This window comes from Scardinius erythrophthalmus, assembly GCF_964197995.2.
Source record: "Scardinius erythrophthalmus genome assembly, chromosome: 23".
In the NCBI taxonomy this organism is placed as follows: domain Eukaryota; kingdom Metazoa; phylum Chordata; class Actinopteri; order Cypriniformes; family Leuciscidae; genus Scardinius; species Scardinius erythrophthalmus.
The window spans coordinates 16,991,221-17,014,421 of NC_138243.1; positions in this window are offsets into that span (position 1 = coordinate 16,991,221).

The window sequence follows — 23,201 nt, forward strand, 5'->3', positions numbered from 1 at the left end:
CTGACAGAAAATATGTAAATGAGAACAGCTTTATTGTTATTACTTTCCTTCCAAAATAGTTGGCAACACTGCGAGGATGCTAAAGGCCACAGTCAGTTGCAAGTGCGCCTCTTGAGGCATGGAGGGTGAGCACAGCTCTTTACTAGCTGGCCTCCATTACAGGGGCACATGTTAGCGAAAACAGCAGCAAACAAATCCTAAATAATTCATTCAAGTAAAAACGTGCACCAAATAAGTTAAACAAATCAAATGTTTTTAGTATTTATAATATTACAGCCAATGGAGCCAAGCCAAAGATCAAATCTGTGTTTTCTCAGCTCAGAAATGGTTAATTGTTCATCCTTCCAGTGCTGCTGGAGACTCTCTATCCTATTTTAAAGTTTCCTCTGGCTATAATTGTTTAGAATAACACAGGGTGAATAAATCATATAATGTCTGTACTGTGCTACCCCTGTAGATGCCTTGCTTTAGAAAAATACGGCAGTGCGAGGTAGGGTGATGGGGAGACAAACAGTTGAATTATCTTTTTGATGTTTCTATGAGCCACTTTGTGGATGTTGGGTATACTGCTACCTCCAGGCAACATAAATATCTTGGTATTCACACATCTCAATATAAATACTCATGAGCTTATACCTAGAGATATAAAAATGAGAAAAAGAGAAGGGAAATCAAAATGAGAACAGTGACCAAATCTAATACCAACTTCATGGTTTCAATCTTTCCAAACAAATACCAAGATTTTTAGTGTATTCTCACCTCAAGTACCTTGATTTGGACCATTAAAGCATGAGAGCAGATAATGGTACTCCAAATTATTACAAAATGAGATAATCTTACAGAATGGCAGTATTGATTTGCTGGGCCAGACACCATAAATGAAATGTATTCTGTTCTTCATACAGGTAGGAGAGTTTGTCTAAAGCCTACTTGTACAAAGGAAAGGCTTTATCAGGCCTCTGTATTCATGGCAGCTGTTTTTAAACCGTATTTTGTTAGCCACACAAAAACACGGATAATTAAAATTGATTGGATTTTGCCCTTAAAGAGGCCATGGACAGACACTGCTTGTTGTAGTGATTAGCATTCTTGGAACCTAGTATTTGTATAGGGACAAGCCACTAATAATCCAGTTAGAAAGACATATATTTTTATCGTGCATCCATTGCTGCTTACTTTTTTCTTTTTTGCACTGCAAAATAATGTGAAGAAAAAGGTATTTCTAGTAATTTGTCCTTGCAGGCTGCATGCAAACGCAAACACAAACACATACAGCATGACTATTGTAATCCAATTCACAAACAATTGCTTTTAGTGAATCAATAACATTGCACAACCAGCGTATGAGTTCACGCACAAACGACTAGTGAGCTTGTTCTTTCAGTCGCTTTGATACATTTCTTGAATCATCCTTAAAGGGATAGTTCACCCAAAAATGTTATTTCTATCCCCATTTACTTACCCTCAAGTTGTTTCAAACCTGTATGAGTTTCTTTCTTCTGCTGAACACAAAATAAGACATTTTAAATAATGTTGGTAACCAGACAGTTGATAGTTTAGTACACTTCAATAGTATTTTCTTCATTTTCTGTGGCTAGCGTCAACTGGTTACCAACATTCTTCAAAATATATTCCTCAGCAGAAGAAAGAAACTCATACCGGTTTGGAGCAACTTGAGGGAGTACATTATGACAACATTTTCATTTTTGGGTGAACTATCTGTTTAAGATTTGCAAATCAGTAAGTGCATTTTTCAAAACAATTCATACAAACAGCACCACACAGTGGATTACCTGCAAAACCCTGTAACTTGCTCAAAATCCTTAGTTCATCTCTCAAAAGTAAGTATTTACTTAAATGAACATCTCAGTGCCAACAAAATGACAAGTACTTGTGTCATTGTTCACATACAAGATAGTCAAAATGCTTAGTCATGTTGCTAATATAATAGTGTACTATGTACTATGTCAGCATTTTCAGATGTAAACTATGGATACGATTTTGATGACAATGATTAAAAATGCAAAAGACTTAAAATTAATAAATTAAAATCAATTTGAACAGTACAAATTTACACATTACTCTATGTGTGATATTGATTGCAAGAGACTGGACAGGATTCACAGTTACAGTTTTACAGTACAATGTCACTGCGATATAAAGAAAAAGATATATATAAACACACACAAGCACACATTCTCTCTATAGATGTATGTATGTGTATGTGTGTATATATATACACACACACATACTCTATGTATGTGTGTGTGTGTGTTACATTATGTCTCTAGTAGCCTATATTTACTATATAATGTAAAATGCAAGTGGACTACTGTAATATAGCATTACAGTAAGTATTTGGTATTAAAGTATAGTGAACATTGACTGATTACATACCTGTTCTGTCTACAAACATTTGAATGACTGAGGACACGGTTGTTCTCCCAACATTCGGCTGTACCTTTCGACTCGCCTCGCCCTCGGCCATACAGTCATGATTGAGAACATGGTCCACAATAGTGGCTCTTATTTCATCAGAAACTCTACAATCTTGGCCTCTTCTACCTCTTCCTCTGTTTTGCCTCCTTACCCTTCCTCCACGCATCCTTACTCCTCTTCTTCTTCCCAGCTGTTGACCCTGTTTGTTTCCTTGTTGTTCTTTTATTGTCAGAGTGACACTGTGTTGTGCTCTGTCTATACAGTATATGCTTGCCAAATGAATCTTCAAGAGATACACAAGCTATTTTAGAGAACTGGTTGATCATTGGTTGATCCAATGCTCTACATTCCCCTTCATTGGTGAAAATCAAGAATTAGCAATTCAGGGCACATTTACAAAAAACTGTAATAGAAATGTATAGAAAATGCTTGACAGTTTATGACAACTAGTTCAACCATTATGCATTTAATGACTCATGACGCAATTGATAACGTAGGAAGCAGCAGACAGTTGTACATATATTGTCAATTGCATGAATGTATGAAAGCGTTTGCAATTTGTACAAAATAATGATAAACTGATTTTATGATGTGCATAAGTGAGATTATGTGGAGGTTAATTTTGAGAATTTCAATTGTGATCTGAGAAATGCACCAAAGCGACTGAGAAAAACTGGAAACAAAACCATACCTCAACAGTTTACGAACAAATGATAGATAGATAGATAGATAGATAGATAGATAGATAGATAGATAGATAGATAGATAGATAGATAGATAGATAGATAGATAGATAGATAGATAGATAGATAGATAGATAGATAGATTTAAGTTAAACAAGCTTTTCATATTGGCAGAATCTCACCAACCTTAATTCATAAAGTTGCCTGCCATTTGCAGGCTTTTTTCATTAGCATATGGTTAATAAATGCAACATGTCCCTGTATGGCAGCAGAATATGTTCCTCTCTGTGGTAGCATGAATTTGTCTGGCTCTTTCAGTTTGAATGGATTGCAAACCTGGCTTTTCTCCGTACTGACTTCACACTGCCGAGCTTGATCTGTCACACAGATGCCACAACAGTGGAAAAACTCTCTTGGAGATCTGAACTGTCATTGCTCAGGGCACCGGCTTGCTTATTTTGAATGAACAAATGTGAGAGAGGTTGAAGGCGGACTGTCACTTCAGCAATGGGGACTCAAATCCGAAACGTCCAGAACAAAATAAATGAAGAAAATAAGTGGATGGGGGAGGGGGAAAAACACCTCCTGTTACCTAGGCTACAGGTCTCTGGAGATGGTGTGATGAGCGCCCGTCACATTGCAGCCCTGTGAATAAATACGTCATTAGCATGTGGATTGGTTGGGCATTTCAGTTGTTTCCCATCAATGACCTCACATTTTGGACACAAATGATTGTTTTAGGCTTAAATAGACATGCATATAGAAATACGTCTATAAACGGATCAGAGTTCAGCGTTCCCATTAGCAATGGTTATCATGCTCAGATTGTGACCTCACTGCCACAGGAAGTCAAATGAAACGGCACAACTCGGAGAAACATTTAGGTACGCTGTCAATCACAGATCGTGTGTTGTGTTTGTTTGTAATTGGACTGTGTGTGGACAAATGAAGAATCTGAGCGGGCAGTAGAGAGCAGCATTCCTGCTGAATGCTGGACGGATTATTTGGAAGGCTGTTGGCAGCACTAGAGTGTGTGGGATAAAACAAAATAAACTTAGGAGCAGCTTGATAGTCTTTGATGGCCTTACCGAGAAGGATGATTTTCAGGGGTTCAAGGCAGTTGAAAAGGATTTGCGAATTACAACCTATCCAAATGGAGCGACTTTTCAATTAGGGTGGAAGATGGAGATTTCAATGGAAGGTTTACATCCCTATAAAAAGTTTGAAATCTTTCTGTTTGTGTGTTTCTCACTCTCTCTTCAACTCCCTATAGCAACAACAAACACAAGCTCAGAGTTCAAAAGGTACAGAACAATTGCATCTCCAGTCTCCTTTCCACTTGACTCAAGAAACTTGTGTTTGAAATCCACACTTTGAGGTAAACATATTGAACTCAAAAGTTGTCCACTTTTTTTGTTGCATAAATTTACTTCAGTGACCCAAGCAATTATTTTGTCAATATATTTTCATTTTTACTCCTTCCTTAATAGTGTTTTTCAAAAGTCACTGATTATTATATATAAAAAAATTATTATGGGATGAATTTCGGAAATTACGGAGCACCTAAAGGGACATGGTGAAGACAACAAAAATGAGATGAGAGGAAAATTTATTTGGCAATGCTTTTGCGTTCTCTCGCAAATGTTTTGCGTTCCCCCGAGAAACTTTGCATTCACTCTTATACTTAATTTCTCACTCTTCATTTTTTGTTTTGTTGATCAGGTGGCTGCGAAATTGTCAGTGAAGATGCCAGACATGCCATATATCAAAGTGGTTATTGCTTCTCAGTCACTGTTTCCAATTTATATACTGTAACGTCTTATATTCATGTTAATCACAGACTACAAATGATTTTTCAGTGGCAAATTGTTTGATTTGTGGACTATGTCCGTATTTGGGAAACCACATGTAACTGTCATATTTTGTTTCTTTTAGCCTGATCATCCCAAACGCCTCCCCTTGGAGATCAGCCTGACATTGATGGCCATTAAGGGCCCCAGCGTTCCTCAAAAAATTAAAATTCTGGACTGGCAGGATGACACAGACCACTGCATCATGGTCATGGAGCGGCCCTTGCCTTGCTTGGACATGTTTAGTTTCATGGAGCTCCACGGAGGAAACCTCAATGAGGGGACAGCACAACATGTTATGTGGCAGGTCATTCACGCCGCTAATGTTTGCTGTGAGTGTGGTGTCTTCCATTGGGACATCAAACTGGAGAACCTGCTGGTGAACCATGCAGGAAACCATTGAGTTTAATTTGATTGACTTCGGCTGTGGTGCGCTCATGAAGAAATCAGCCTTCAAAGTCTTCAGTGGTATGTGCAATAAACTGCTTTGTTAATTAGCTCACTAGAAACTCACCCTATATATATATAGTCAACATGCTATTGAAGGCAAGGCAAGTTTATTTATATAGCACATTTCATACACTATGGCATTCAAAGTGCTTTACAGAAAGGAACTAAAATAATCACAAAATAAAAGCAAGGAAAATTAAAACAATTATAAAAGAAATGAAAAGAGATATATGGTACAGTTCTAAAATGAATTAAAAGAGTGAAAAGATGATAAATAGATAAACTTCTCATCTGGCAAAACACCGGTCTATCATATTTTTCACAACTCCCAGTTTTACTCTGAGATTTTGTTAGAAAATGTATATGAAAGTCTTATAAATGTATCTTTATATTGCACTGTTACACTAGTTTCATAGTACATTGCCTTGATATAGTAGCCCTTGAGGCTCCTGCAAAAGTCATTTCTGTTTCTTCTGAACCCACTATGGCCCCAGAGCTCCCTGTCATGAACTCAGGCCAAACATCTACTGTCATCTGCCATCCCTCACACTTCAAAAGGAATACAATTAATGAAAAGATTCGAGATATTTAAAAACTAAATGTCAGACACTGTTAATGTGTTTACCTTGAGATAAACGCCCCAGAATTTGGCATGTTTTCTCAGACTGTCCTGTTGTTCATGTGTACCAAGTTTTGTGAAGTCTGGACATTGCATTCACAAGATAGAGTCCTTTCGTAATTATGGGCCACACCCAAAAATATATCGGCCTACATCTCCACAACCATTAAATGAATCATAAATGTTAACTTCTTAAATTTTAAACTTTTGCATACCTAAATTTGTGAGTGTCAGACAAATGGTTTAGGGCAAGTTTGAAAAAAATATAAAAAATAAAGTATAATACTGGAATGCAGAAATACAACACAAAAAAACTGTCATGATTCTTAAGACAGCATGAATAATTGTTGGGCTGCAGGTGCTTCTGAGCTGCTGTCAGGTTATATGAGAATGTGCTGTCTTTATGATTGCTTATGCTTGCAGTTAAACACATTGGGCCCTATCTTGCACCCAGCGCAATTGACTTTGTACACCGACGCAAGTATCATTCCTATTTCGCACTCGCGCAAAGCGCGCTTTTCCCTCCACAGACACACGTCGCTAAACTAGGGAATGAACTTGCGCTCCCTGGGCGGTTCAGCGCAAAAGAGGAGGCGTGTTCCGGCGCAAACGTTCCTTCATGCTATTTTGCAGGTTTAGAAAACAATTGCGCCACTAACCAGGAAAAAATAGTTTAAAGTCAGTGGCGCGTTGCGCATTTTATTCATATGCTATTTTAAGGGTGCATGCTTGGCCATAATCAATGTAGCGTGTGCACAACGCGCATACACTTTGATTCTCTCATCTACACAGAAGCAGCAGTTTTCATTTTTGCAAATCATACATTATTACGATAGATAGATAGATAGATAGACAATTTATTATAAAAGCATACATCTAGCTTACACATTTACCCAAATTATCATACGCCTTTTTAACCGAAGTTAATTTGGGTGGGTTTCTCCATCCCCAATGTCCCTGACGAGAGCGTTGCTCTCCTTGGCTGTGAACCGCTCCTGGCGCGCGCCTGGCAAATCCGCCGTTATAATAGGAATCCGCTTTAGAACAAACGCGCCTGCTCTTAAAGGGAATGTGAGATGACGCTCTGATTGGTGTATTTCACGTTACGCCCAAACCACACCTATGAATAATGAAGCTGCTTCAGACCAACCCATTTTAGATTTGCGCCTGGCGCAAGAGTCATTTATCCAGCCGGGAAAATAGCAACAGCGCCAAGACCCGCCCACAAAGTTACTTGCGCTTTGCGCTTTGACACTTGCGTTTCAGATCGTTAAAATAGGGCCCATAAAGTTTTGTTTTATCAGTAATACCACGACAGTAAGCTGACTTCGGAGTAAGTATGTCTGTTCATGTCACAGAACATGAACTTTCATATATTCCTATACCACACTGACCCCTGGTATAATACCCTAAAATACTATGTTATAAGCTTACAGTGCAGTATCCTCTAAACTTTCCCATCAGAGTATTTTCTTAACGATAAATATATTATACAATGAAAATGTATATGCCATTTATCTATTACATTTACTTTCTGTTATAAAAAGATTTCTCTTGAATTATCTCTTCATTTAAAAATAATAATAAAAAAAAGCAGCACAGCTGTTTTTAACAATCCCGTTCTTAAGAAACACATCAGCAAATTAGAATGATTTCTGAAGGTTTGTATGACACTGAAACTGGAGTAATGGCTGCTAAAAATTTAGCTTAGCCATCACAGGAAAAAAATTCATTTTACAGCGCGGTAGAGCCATGAGGACGACAGTCCCAGGTGGAGCCAAGGGGAGGGAGGAGTCAAGGTGGAGCCGACAGGTCGACTGGCCGAAGTAGAGTGACCGGCTCTGCAGCCCGAGGTGGAGACAGGGGATCCATGTGCCAAGGCAGAGCTGGCGACCGGAAGACCCGAGGCGGATCAGCGCAGCAGAGTGGAGTAAACAGAGGAGATGCCGAGGAACTGAAGGGAGGTAGATGATGTGGAGCCGAAGAACTAGCTGTCTTTGGTAGAAGAGGCCGGAGAGGGAGGCTGGGTCCATCGAAAATGCAGGAGACTTGGAGCTGGGCGGGACCACAGGAGACATGGAGCTGGGTGGGACCAGTGGAGACAGGAGACCACAGGGAATATCCTCTTCTACTTCCTCATCAATTAATACAGAGACCATATGCGGCTCACTCTCAGTGTAGGCAGGACTTCCCTCCATGTCCTCATACTCCATGAGCACACCCACTGGGAAGGACGATGTTGGTGGCTCACGCATCTGGTCAGACTCTTCGTTGGGCTCAGGCTCCGAGGCGATGATAGGCTCAGCCGTCCGCTCTGGCATCGCGGCATGTTAGTTGGCTGGCCTGGCTCTCTGTCCGAAGTGGATCCTGGTGTTTTGTCCGTGAGGGGTGTGTGAGTTGGCTGGCCTGTCTCTGTGTCCGGAGGGGGGGCTGGTAATGTCCTCCTCAGCTGGGCAGATGGTTAACAAAGACCTGCAGCTCATCAGCACCCACTCCATAAACGTGGCAAATGTCCCTCAAGGAACATCACCAGGCAGACATGCTTTAGTTCGCTCATGGAAAAAAAATCTAGTGCCTGGTCTATAAAGACTCTCGTGTGGTCCTTGAGGGTTCGTTGATCCTGCTCCAGGCTGAGCAAGTGGACTGCTGGCATGTCCATTTTGGTTTTCTTAAGGTTCAGTGTTCTGTCAAACATGGCTGTAATAATCGTACTGTGCAGGAATTTCAATAAAGTCTTTAATAACAAAAATAAACCTGGACATACACTGGAAGAATGCTCAGAGAACACAATGTATAATATAAACAAGACGAGCAAAGGAATCTAATCTTAAATACAGAGGGTAAGATAATTAACTGGAACAGTTAAGTGTAAGTAATGTGTAAGTAATCAGATACCATGCAAACAAACAAGCAAAGGGAACACCGGCAAATAACAGAACAGAACCAAACTAAAACACAGTAAAACTAAACATATCTATGGTAATTACTGTTTTTACTTTATTTTTCATCAAATAAAGCAGCCTTGGTGAGACTTCTTTCAAAAATATTCAGATATGATACAAATTGGAGATTGCAGATTGGAATTGTAACCAATTGTTACTACTAAAATATGTGGAATTATGGGAAGTGCTTTTAACATTTAGTAAAGAACAAAATGTTCAAAACAGCTGCTACAATTTTGCTACAGTGGGTCTCTGCAGTGCAAAGTGGAGAACCAGCTGACTGACTCAGATACCCTTCTAAATAATAGCAAACTACAGCTGAATTAGGCTCTAATTTCAGATAAAGTTCATCAGATGCCTCAGGACAAAAACATTAATGTTATTAGTGTCACTCAATCACTTTACAAGTATGAACACCCCCTCTCAGCAGGCGTCTCTGAGGGGATTTTACTTAATTAAAGATTGATCCATCACAGACAAAGTCTGGAGAGTGGCTTCAAATTCATTTCTAATGACATGCAGAATGGCCAACTGGAAATGTAAATCGATAGTTTACAGAGAAAAAATACGAGTAAGACATTATGAGATGGCTTAAAAATGGTTAAATGGTTCCTGAAATTAGCAGAGACATGTTAGTTTGATGATCAGAGGAAGGTGTGTCAAATAAGTTAAAGATCACACAAATAATGCCAACATTTAATGGCACAGATGGGTTTTCAAATACTACTATTTGCAAGCACTTCCCGCCGCTCCTATTCCCGGAATGAATCCTTTGATAATCTTCCCCATTAAATGGATGGCAAATTCAGGTGTGATGGCAAGATAAGCTTTTGTCATGAGCCAGGATTATAAGAGGTATCTGTATTCTGGAGGTGGTTTTATTTCCAATGTGGAGCGAGTGGGTGGAGACAGAAGATGAAACATATTTCCCACTGTCTGGAGCACAATATGAGACACGAGTGAGCAGCTAATAAAATTTACTCCAAGCACAGCCAGGAGAGCGACCAGCTACTGTAATAAGACAATTCTGAATTAAATGCATCTGCAGAGTTTTCACTCCAACCACATCACAAAAGCTCGATAGTATTTTAAAATTCATCATTTAAAGTCACCACAGCTCAAGAGGAAATAGCCATTTTGCAACGCATTAAAAAATAATGAAGGAGAGAACAGAAAATAATGGATTTACTTATATGTTTTAACAAATAAGGGGTCAATTTGCTGGTGACAGATAAGAGAAGAGAATCAGGTTTCCGAATGGTTCATCTATTTCGGGGATTCAATTCACTTGATTGACAAGTCGCAGGTTAAGTCAACGAAACAGGATTTGTTCCATTACAAGGGTCCAGATAATTACTCCTCACCATGAGATGGAATTGGAATAGGGCTGAAAATAAAACCTAGCTCATTTCTTGCCAAAAAAGTTTTAACACTGTAAACCCAGATTTTGTTTCTAATTAAACTTACAAGTAATCATTACTTATTCTTTTATGTTTAGTAAAAACCTGCTATCATTACTAAACAACATTAGTTGTTTGTACTATTTAGCTGAAAGATTCATTGCACTAATCATGTTAAGCTAAGATAACTCGCTATGTTAAGATTCTGTAAGGGAGGGGCGTGTCCTATTTAAACAGGTGACAGTGCGCAGAGTGCGCCATTTAAATTTTGAACCGAAGAGTCGAACATTACCAGCTTGACTTATTACTAAACAGACTGACTTTATTTCTGTCAGACGTCTACAAAAGATCTTGTTGAGAGTCAACAGAGGTTTAGATGTTGATTATTTATTGTTTCATTTGTAGTCACCATGATGGTGAAAGGTGTTGGCTTTAGTTAGGCTCTTGCCTTTGACATTTAAACATTATATGTTTCCTGGCTGCTTTAACTGTGACTTTGGAAGTCACAATAGTTATAGCAAAAAGCCAAGAGTACACTGATCAATCGATTGTAACTGCCTATTAATACTGTTATCAATAGAGATTATAAGTCACTAAAGTCAGTAGCACTTGACTTTTGCTGTTATTTTCCAGCAGAAAATCCAACGTAATTGTATATGAATCTCAACAATGGTGACACTTGCAATGCATGCTGGGTACCCAATAGTAAACCTATTATCCTAAACCATGTAAATACAACATAACATGTTTAGTTTCAGCTTTTGTAAAAGGTTAGGGATATATGTTAATACAACTCAACATGTTTAGTTTCAGCTTGTGTAAAAGGTTAGGGTTCCATGTTAATACAACTCAACATGTTTAGTTTCTGCTTGTGTAAAAACTAAAGTGGTATAAGGCAACGGGTTTCCTCGCAATTTGCGAGTAAAGTCAACTAATTCGGGTTAAGAGTGAAGGCAGAATGTTATCACTATTTAATGTATCAACCTCATTTCCTCTGGTGTTATCTCAGTCGAAGAAACAGTAAAATAGTAGTGACTTTTTAGAGCTCAAGGTTGTCTCTCAGCAAGTGACTGTGCACTCAAAATATAAGAAAAAGCCTGTTATTAAAGAACACAATCTACAAGAGCTGAGGAGACCTAACAGTGTGAACATTTAAAACAGAAAGCACTCTGGTAATCAAGCGTTGTTGGTTTGTTATTAAGGGAATAGTTTCCCCAATGAGGATTTTGTCATTATTCTCTCACACTCATGTAATTCAAAACCTGTATGCTATTATTTCTTTCTGTAGAACACCAAAGTAGATTATAGGTCTTTCCATTCACCAACAGATAAAAATGCCATAAATATAGCCTAATACTATGCACTATATATTACTGAAGCCTTTTGATAGTTTTGTGTGATGTATAGATCGCAATTTACATATTTATTGATTAGGGCTGTGAATCGACACATTTCTTATTAATTTGGTTATTAAAAAAAAGTTTAAAAAAAAGAAAGTGGAGTCCAATGACGTTTGGTTCCTTTCACGTTCCAGTTCGCTGACTTATATTTAAATATTTTTGTCATTATTATAAAAAAGAATGAAATGTGTTTCAACATTTTTTTGTTTGTTTACTATTAAATGTAATATAAAATTAAGGCCAATTACTGGATTGCATTTATGCACAGTTGAAGAGATTTTTTTTATGTATTTATTATTTAAATTATCTCATCCTTGGCAACATAAAAACGACTTCAGAAGACCTGGAATCCAGCACATGACTTTTTTATGATATTTTTTTCTGACTTTATGGTGTTTTTTGTCAGACCTAGGTCACTGTGAACTGTCATTATATGACAAGACCAGTGTAATGATGTCTAGTTTTGTTTTTCAAAGAAAAATGACAGTAAATGGGTTTGGAATGACATGAGGGTGAGTAAATAACAGCACATTTATATAAAACAAAATCTTGGCAAATGTGTCATATTTCGTATAAATGAAATCAATAGCAAATGTTTCACATTGGTCATAAATTGATTGAAAATGAACCCATTAGAACCTATTACTCCGAATAAAGAATGACCCAGAGTATAAATTTATTGCGCGATTATCTGGTAACAAGTGAAAGAGGAAGGTAGACCATCATAATCGAGTAGCGCTGGGGGAAGTGGCTCCAATGAAAGCCAATACTTCACTCCTGTCAAACAGCCTAACAATGAAGTACGTGTTGTGCTGGTAATTGAGGAAAGGAAAACCTAATGGAGCCCAGAGGGCGGGTGAGTGTTTTTCTGAGAGTGAGGTAATGACTGTAGCCTCTGCTGCCGCCCCATCTGCCCGCTCAGGCTGAAAAACCACTCAAAACCAACTGAAGGAGAACATGCCAGGCTATATTGGACTGCTGACAGAGGGAAAGGCAAGGGTTATCAAATGCTTTAGATGTGTGTGAAATAAAGGGGAACGCACAAAGAACCAAAAAATGTCTGATCAGTATAAATGAACAAACATAAGCTTCATAAGCTACAGGAAATAGAAATGTGTTAATGATCTTCGAAAATGACATTTTAAATGGGTTTTCTTTGTTTTTTTAATGCATTGAGGAACTAAGCTATGCTCACTAAGGAAATAATCAGTTGCTGGGCTTCATTTAGTCTAATGAATCAAAAAAAAAAAGTACATTTAAATGTAAGAAAATGAGTTGTGTCTCTGCACGGATCAAAGATCTTCTCAGAGGCACCAGAATAGTGTGACATGAATGCCACAGAATGAGATTTCACCTAAAGGAATTAATCTGAAAATAGCAGGTGCTTTCAGCTGTTCATTCTGTCGACTCATAGTTTTTTAGATTGCACTGGAGTCTGTTCTTCTGCAACCTTGTCAAAACAGTCCTACTGTGTAATTGACTTGCAAGGACTTAAATCAGAGTGGAGAGTGATATTTTCGAGAGGTGCATCAATTAAGATAAGACATCGCTCTGAGATTTAATCAACCAAACCACTCTGAGCTTTTCAGTCTAAATATGAATAAGAGCTGCTTAATTAAAAAAATGTAGAGTGCATCATTTTCAAGAAATGATCACTACATTTATTAGGTATACAGTTAGGCTGTCTCAAAACTAGAATCTCAGATAAGTATTGAAAGTGCAAGAAACAGAAAATACAAAAATATGATACAAGGAAAATGCTGTCCACTAAATAAATAAATAGCATGCTAAATTTGTTGTCTCTATTTTGATTTTAGATCATTTGAATTGTCCTGACAAAGTTGCAACTTGGATGGGTACAATGAGAAATTGTATACTGTGAAATAAGCAATTTTAATGCAATCTCAAGGCTGGCTGCATGACCGCGGTGACTGTGTAATATTGTTTTAATACATCGGATCATTAGTAAATATTAAGTATCTTGTACTTTAGACAATATTGTCTTCAAGAAAAATCATGTTTCGATCCTGAATTTTGAACAAATAAGTGTTTTGAACAAATCAGCTGAATGAATGATTCAATGACTCAAAAATCAACAAATCAATTAAACATCAGTAGTGCCAAATAAAATGTAAAAATGAAGTAAAATAAAAAGTAAAGTGCAGAGTAAACTAAGGAAATGCCCATTTTAAAAACTACATTTCATTTTAATTTCTCTCTCTCTTTGTGATAGTCTTACAGTAGTCATATGTTTGGACTTTTTGACTAGAAACATCAATGGCAAGGAAATTGCTTCCCGTTCTTCTTTCTGAACACATTAGGACCACTTTAGCTGTTTTTTTTTTTATTTTTTATTGCTGTTGGTTTCCTGTTTACCATGTTGATTGTGGCAGGGGAAAAGAGAGACACTCATACTTTTTTTTCCGTCTAATGTGATTGGATGCAAATGCAAACAAAGCTATTTAGACATTAGGCCATCCCAAACCACAAAGACAAAATGTCCCATTTTCCTCATGAAAAATTAAGCGCTGATATGTTTGAAAGTCATCTCTGAGCAATATGATCTACATGCTGTACAACAATATGTGGTTTACCATAATCAATACACATCAGAGCATGACGAAAACTACCAGTAATAGGGGTTTTCTGTCCTTTTAATGGTGGAAGATGCATTTAGCTCACTTGACTGATATTATTGTATGTATATGACTCTGCAGGCACATACTACACATATAAGTGTATTTTAAATATCTGATATAAAAAACTGATCTACACATAAAACCGTAATACCACCATAATTGCAGCATCTACAATTCACCCTGACCCATCTTGTATGTCTCTCTTAATTATATAGTACTTATGATCTCAGAAAGCCTCAGGGAACGCCATACAAGCTTTTGTACCGGAGCCACATATGGAACAGACGATCAAAGTATAGCGTAGGCTTGATTATATTCCCCAGGTGGTCATCGTCGGCCCTTCAAATTACTATCCTACATACTGACATTTCTCAGATATTTATAAGGTTGTGTGAAGAGTGTCTAAACCCAGTTAAAACTATCCACAGACATTCTTTCTTTGAACTAAAATTAATTATTAGTGACCAACACGCCTACATGATTCCTTAAAAAATACATGAATTACTGAACTAATGATTAAGATCACAGAGCAGGTTTCGTGAGACTCGCACTGTAATTTTAAGCGATGAGTTTGCAGCTGTTCCATGCGTAATAGTTACATAAACTACCCTGTTACTGGTGTATGCATACTGAACCTTTGGTAAGCCTGCAATTTTTCCCACATTGAACGTTCTGGTTTGGTTTTTAGCATGTTATTGTTGTTTTTCACAGGTACATTGTCTGCCGACGGGCATAAAGTAATACAGTTACCACTTTGGAACAGCAGCTGCTACAACACAAGCATCATTTAGGATGTAAATGCGAATGGTGTCCTTGAGATTAGACACAAATGAATCATGTGGATAATAGATTTTTTGATTAGGAGTAATGTACACAGAAGCAGGTGGTAAATGTTTCTGCTGGCAACAGTATAATCAAATATATAGAAGTGAATGCAAATGGGCCTCATTAATTGGTAACTGGATTAAAAACAGAAATACTTACATAAAATGTTAGTCAAATGCAAGAAATGCAAAATCTGTTTCACATGGATTTCAAGATTTCACAAAAAGTGCCTGTGTAAAAACAGCTCCTATAAATTATATATATGTGTGTGTATGTATATGTATCTCTTAGCATACTACGGTGGCCATTAACAAGTTCCTGTGATAAAATTAATTCTGCAAAAAAAAAAAAAAAAAAAAAAAAACATTTCTGCATGGTTCTTAAAAAAGGAATGGATATTTTTCCCTGGCGCAGAATTTAAATATAGATTTCACAAGACTTTTTTTTTTTTTTTTTTGAGTGATCTTGTGGCACAGCTTTTGCACTCTTTGGAGGGGAAAACAACTACAGATGGCTTATAGTTGTTTTTGCACATGCACAATAAACAAAGATAGGTTTTTATAATCTAACAGAAAGAAAAAAAAGACACACTTCACCTTAAGGGAGAAAATCAGTTAAATGTCGCAATGTGTTAGCAGCAACTGACCACCTTCAGACAATGCAGTGCAATACCAGCTCAATGTGGATTCAGAATCCAGGACTAAAAATCAATTTCCAGTCTACAGGTGTGCTTGATTGTCAATCAATAAATCCTGTGAAATGATTTCCCTCTGCAATGGCACAAAAATATCCAGATGATTCACTTTTCCTTCTGTGAAGTGGAAATTCAACTGCCTCTCAACATGGGGGTGTTCTAATTTTAGCACCTCTCTGTCTCGCTAGTCGCTACCTTTCTCTCTCTCTTTCTGTCTCCATCTTTTCTCTTCTGAATTTGACATTCTGTCAGACAGAGACAGATACACATGCAATCTTACAGTTTTTATTATTACTATTATATAATAAATCATTAATCACATTGCTATAAACTGTTAAAATTCCTAGTTGGAACAGGTCCAAAATCATCAAGAAAGCAGTGTTTTATCACAGTTCTCAACCTATATAGACCTCAATGGAGCCCACAGGTGTTGCCAAGGGAGAGATCAATGATTTGGAACATGTGCTGTTTCTAGCCAACATTGAGCTCAAGAAGTGAGGGGAAAGACGAGGTTTTGTGCACATCAGTGCAGCTTGAAAGCTTAACGCCCAATACCACCATGATATCTCCCTTATATCTTTCTCAATATCTCTCCTCCATGAGGGCTGGTGGTTTCTAGACACTTCCTTCCTCCAATATATCATGGTTCTCAACTGTTCTGACAGGGTAGCAGAAATGTCCACATTTACACAAGAATATTTTGATGTCACAGTAAATGTAATTTGGTCATATTCTGATTATGAAAACATGATAAAAGTACACTGTAAAAAGTGAGCTGTTTACTTAACTTAAAAAAAAATTGAGGAAACCTGCTGCTTTAAAATTATTACGTAGCCTAAATAAACGTCATGTTTAATCGCAAAAAAATTAAGTTATGTGGAATTGTCAAGCTCACATAACTTAATTTTTCAATTAAGCATTACATTTATTTACTTAATAATGAACTGCCCTGAACACTTTTTGAAGTAGACAATTCTTATTTTTATGGGATATAACAATATTTACTATAAATGAATTATCCATGCACATCATCATTTGTTTTTGTTTTTAATTTCATATGTCCTTGTTATCCAATAGCTTCCCCTCCCTCTTGGGGTGACATCTCTTTTCTTCTCTGATGACACAATTGCATGAGGGGGCGACAACATTTCACTTCCTGAGATCACAGCAAACCACAACCATTCAAACAATTTCCCATGGACAAAATCAAGTATCAACCAAGGACAGAGAAGAAACTGCACACAGACCTCATTGATTATTATATCAGCCCTGCATTAGACGGGATAACGCAATCCCTCCTGTAGGGGGAGCGCCCCACACTTCCAACTTGACAATTGCCCCAATACTAGACAACTCTTTCAGCCTTTATCTTGCAGCTTTTTTAATCACATACTATTTTTCACCTATATAGTAGAGAATAAGATGCAGCCTAATAGAAAACTATATTTTTGGAGCAAGAAGGAAACTGAATTTTTATAAGCATTAAAAGAAACATCATTATGAAGTTCTATTAAAAAAATAAAAAAAATAAATGAAACCTGGCAAATCCTGGCGAACGGTAAACAGTTTTATTCACTGCAACATTTTAACTCTGTAAAATAGCTGACAATCATTTGATATATTTCTTAAAGGAGAACTCCGGTCAATTTTAACATTGAGCTAATTTTTTTGTACATTTGGAGTGCTGTCAATACAGAGAACAACGACAAAAATCGGTGTTGCCTACACTGTGTTATCCTCTTTTTAAAATTTGCACCCTGTTGACTTCAATGGGGCAAGTACTAAACCTGCTTTTAGCCTCTTAACATCCTTGATGTGTCATTACAAGTGCACAGCTAATGTGAGTGATTCCTTCGGAGTGATCACGGGTGAATCTGACTGCAGTAGATGTGAAAGATATTAATAAAAATGATGTTATTTCAGCCAGCGCACATACCTGTATTTACATCCTGTTTACGGTCGAAATCAATTGCCGAGTTCACACACATAGGTTTAGTTACCTATGCTCACGCGCGTGAACTCGACAATCGATTACTATGGACTTCGACCGAAAACAGGAAGAAAACACAGGTATGTGCGCTGGCTGAAATAACATCATTTTTATTAATATCTTTCACATCTACTGCAGTCAGATTCACCCGCGTTCACTCCGAAGGAATCACTCACATTAGCTGTGCACTTGTAATGACACATCAAGGATGTTAAGAGGCTAAAAGCAGGTTTAGTACTTGCCCCATTGAAGTCAACAGGGTGCAAATTTTAAAAAGAGGATAACACGGTGTAGGCAACACCGATTTTTGTCGTTGTTCTCTGTATTGACAGCACTCCAAATTTACAAAAAAATTAGCTTTTATAATGTTAAAATTGACCAGAGTTGTCCGTTAATATATAATATTTTTACATTTTTTAATTACAATGGGTTGCAGCAAAACCAGTAGACAAACACTGATCTACCTTCATAAAACTATAAACAGGAGTCATTCGAAGTCTTGTATAAAATATCTTGTATATATTCTGAATATATCCATGTCTATGTCAGGATGAAGTACAATTTCAAGTAAAAGTGAGATGCGCAGCTGTAATGAGGCTTTCTGCTCTTGACATAAATCGTACAGGTACCTTCATTATCACTGCAAGACATGAGAAATGTATTTCAATCTGTGTTCTGGAAGGAGCAACGGGGTAAAAAGGACAGTTCTATAAAGGTTAAGCTACTATATGTCTTTGTCTGTATGACATCTGTTAATTGGGCAGGCGCCAGTGTCAGACACCGTGGACGGTAACAATAAACGAGGAGTGAAGAGAGGAAGATCAAGGAAGATGGCAACAATATTAGATGACACAAAGCTTGGTGCATGACTCCAGCAGTGCATGCTTCATTAAAGGGTTACTGGGTGAAGCCTGAAAATGTGTGGAAGGGAGTGGGTGTATTTGTAATGTTTTGCAGAAACAGGTAAAATCACACATGGAAAGTTTTTTTCTGACCCACAAGATCACTCAGACAATCAATAAATATATTTCTTTTTACTGAATATTGATGGAGCAATATTCTTTTTGTAAGAACAAATGCTTAAATATCATAATCAAAAGTAAAAAAATAATAATAATTGTTTTATAGCTGTTTAAACAGATTTGGGGGAGAAAATACAGATTTTATTTTTTATTCATACAAATTATTGCTGTATTTTCAATAAATAATAATATATTTATTACAATATTTTAATACTGCATATAATACACATAATAATAGTATACATTTTATATAATAATATATGGTAACACTTTATTTTACAGTGTCCTTGTTACATGTTACATGTACTTACCATAGTAATAACAGTAAATTATGCATAATTACATGCAACTAACCCTCAACCAAATCCTAATCCTACCCTAACCCTATAGTAAGTACATGTAGTATTATTAGTAGTAATATTACACTGTACTTAAATATATAATTACACTGTAACAATGACACCTTAAAATAAAGTGTAACCTAATCATATTAAACAAAATACAAATGATTATTTAAATATATTTGTCAAAAAAAATTACTCGATTTTGGAACTCATTAGAACAGATCATTTAAGTTGCACACTGAACTTTATAACAAGTACAGAAACAGCTGGACAGTCAATTATGGTGCCATAATAACTGTGAGAGTATTGATCATTTAAATGTAGCTGTATGTTATTTCAGAGCGAGTCTCAGCTGCCCACGCACTAAATGAAGCTCAAGGCGCTAATTAGCAAATCTGTGATTGCGGTTCAAGCCTCTGACTCCTTGTCATCAGAGCCTGATCATGAAAGCTAAATATAGCGGTATAAAAGGAGAACTGAAAAAAAAAAGAAATCACACCATGACTCTCTGCTTATAAAATGAAAAGGCCTTAAAGGTAGGCCTGAAAATATAAACTGTACCAGCTGAGATGGTGCTTTCTGATCTTTGACCTGCAGATGTTGATTCAGACCCTTAAACAGCCTGATCAGCTTAAAAGGTTATGTTGTTAAATCATAAGCTGATTTATAATAATAATTATTACATACAGAGAGAGAAATCCCACCTTCCGTTATAAAAAGCTCTTTTAGTGAGGTTTACATGGCTCCAAAGCAAACTCTTCTCAGCCACACAATACAGGATGGGAATGCTTCTCATTTCTAATGCTGTTTATCAACTGTCATTTCTTATAATCACTAAAATGGGGCGTCTGTGGTTTTGTTTTGATCTTGTGATCACTGAATTGCATTTTAATCATAATGACTCACAGCATGTCATATTTCAGGTGAACAGACATTTATTTGGCATCCTTGGCTGATTTGCATACATGCAAAAAAATAAAAAAAGGTAATGAGAAATGTCTCTCCAGAAGTTGCATATCTTAACACAATGGAGCCAATCAACACATGCTTTCCAAAATCAGTTTCTAATATAAATTTCTAGAGGAAACATCAATCAAATAATAATAGGGATTTGGTTTTCCTGTATTGAGAAGGTTTTGCTGCCATGGCCTCATGAGATCTCTGATTGTGTTTGGCATGGAGATTACATATCGCAGGGAACTGTCAGAAGCAAGCAGATGTGCAGATGGTTGATATAACCTACTGAAATCAATTAAACCTGCATGAAGGGTGAAAGATGTAGACTAGACTACACTGACACAATTTGATTACCAGAAAGACTCAGTATTTTACATTTTGGCACCGAAAAAGCTCCTCTTTTTTTTATAATAATTTAGCAGCTCATCTATTTGGTGCAATCAGCAGATTTGCTCTGCACACATTTTTAAATGCATGAGGGTGAGTAAGCGATGACAGAATTTTCATTTTCAGCAAACTGTCCCTTTTTATCTTCAGACACTGAATATGTCATGATCTGTCAAACGGATGTGTGTATGGATTTCTCTCAAAGACAAATAGGCTGTAGCTTTGGCTGGAAGCCCTGATGAGCAAATGTGTGTCTCCCTCCTAGATTAGCACAGCTAAGAAATCAGTTGTAGCTCTACACAGTTAAAGTCCAGGAAAGGCATATAATTGGTTTTGACCATCATTGTATTTGCTGAGCCAAATGGCTTATTTGTTCCCTCTTGTTTCAGGTCAGCGCAGCCCATAGAACCAATCGAGTGGACACAAATGATTGTGTAATCCAATTCAAAATACATTTAATCAATTAAATCCTACAACCTCTGTTTGCCCAGATAAGGTTGAATTGTGTCCCATGTTATTAAATGGAAGTGGTGGACCTGAACAGAGTAAATCAGATAAAATGGTGTTTAACTGTTCACCTGAACACCTTTCCCCTCTTGTGCACTACTGCATGACTTGAAACAACCTTGACTACCACCAACAGACATGCAGATGAGAAATAAAATGCTTAGAAAACACCTTTGTCGCTTTTATTTGTATATCTGCTGTATCTGTGTAATTATTCTTACACTGAACAAAATTATAAACGCAACACTTTTTTTTTTGCCCCCATTTTTCATGAGCTGAACTCACTCTAAGACTTTTTCTATAGACAAAGGCCTATTTCTCTCAAATATTGTTCACAAATCTGTTTAAATCTGTGTTAGTGAGCACTTCTCCTTTTCCGAGATAATCCATCCACCTCACAGGTGTGGCATATCAAGATGCTGATTAGACAGCATGATTATTGCACAGGTGTGCCTTAGGCTGGCCACAATAAAAGGCCACTCTATAATGTGCAGTTTTATCACACAGCACAATGCCACAGATTTCGCAAGTTTTGAGGGAGAGTGCAGTTGGCATGCTGACTGCAGGAATGTCCACCAGAGCTGTTGCCCGTGAATTGAATGTTCATTTCTCTACCATAAGCCGTCTCCAAAGGCGTTTCAGAGAATTTGGCAGTATACCCAAATGCCGTAGAGGTCACCACTTTTGTCAGCTCTGTTGAAGTGGTCTTCAGTCCCATTTTCTCTACTGTATGGTTCTCCAGTTCCGACAGCTCCGCTGAAATGGTTTTCGGCTCTGTCTGCCCCGCCATGGTGGTCTTCGGCTCTGCCACGGGCAGACCAATGTGCAGCATCCACCTGGATGATGCGACGGCAGCCATATTGCGCCAGACTTACACCACACACCAGCTTATTGGTAGCGAGGAGAGAGAGTGATGAAGCAAATCAGTATGTATGGGGATGATTAGGAGGCCATGATGGACAGAGGCCAATGGGCAAATTTGGATTTGTTAATGACCACATAGAGTCAGGACCTTGGTTTAACATCTCATCTGTAGGACGGTGCTTTTTTGACAGTATAGTGTCCCCATCACTATACTGGGGCGTTAAGTCCCACACAGACCACAGGGGGAGCATCCCCTGCTGGCCTCACTATACACCTCTTCCAGCAACAACCTAGTGTTCACAGGATGTCTCCCATCCAGGCACTGACCAGGCTCAACCTGGCTTAGCTTCAGTGGGAAACCAGTCTTTGGCTACAGGGTGATATGGCTGCTGGTCATCTTGTTAAGCTTGTTTGCCCCTGTGTATGAATAGCCTTAGTGTTTCACTTGTTTTCTGTCAGTTGTTAGATGTAGATATTTGCTGTTCATCATGGTCCTTGTTTCCCAGTGTTATTTTGTACCAGCTTTATTGTGTTTGGTGTTTGTTTCATTAAATTGGATCCCCATCTTTGATTACCCCCGTTAGTTATATATAATGTATATGTGTTAGGCACTTGTGTGTGTATATATGTATATATATATATATGTATATATACACTGCTCAAAAAAATAAAGGGAACACTTAAACAACACAATGCAACTCCAAGTCAATCACACTTATGTGAAATCAAACTGTCCACTTAGGAAGCAACACTGATTGACAATCAATTTCAAATGCTGTTGTGCAAATGGAATAGACAACAGGTGGAAATTATAGGCAATTAGCAAGACACCCCCAATAAAGGAGTGGTTCTGCAGGTGGTGACCACAGACCACTTCTCAGTTCCTATGCTTTCTGGCTGATGTTTTGGTCACTTTTGAATGCTGGCGGTGCTTTCACTCTAGTGGTAGCATGAGACGGAGTCTACAAGCCACACAAGTGGCTCAGGTGGTGCAGCTCATCCAGGAAGGCACATCAATGCGAGCTGTGGCAAGAAGGTTTGCTGTGTCTGTCAGCGTAGTGTCCAGAGCATGGAGGCGCTACCAGGAGACAGGCCAGTACATCAGGAGACGTGGAGGAGGCCGTAGGAGGGCAACAACCCAGCAGCAGGACCGCTACCTCTGCCTTTACTAGATTAAAGCACAGTTTAC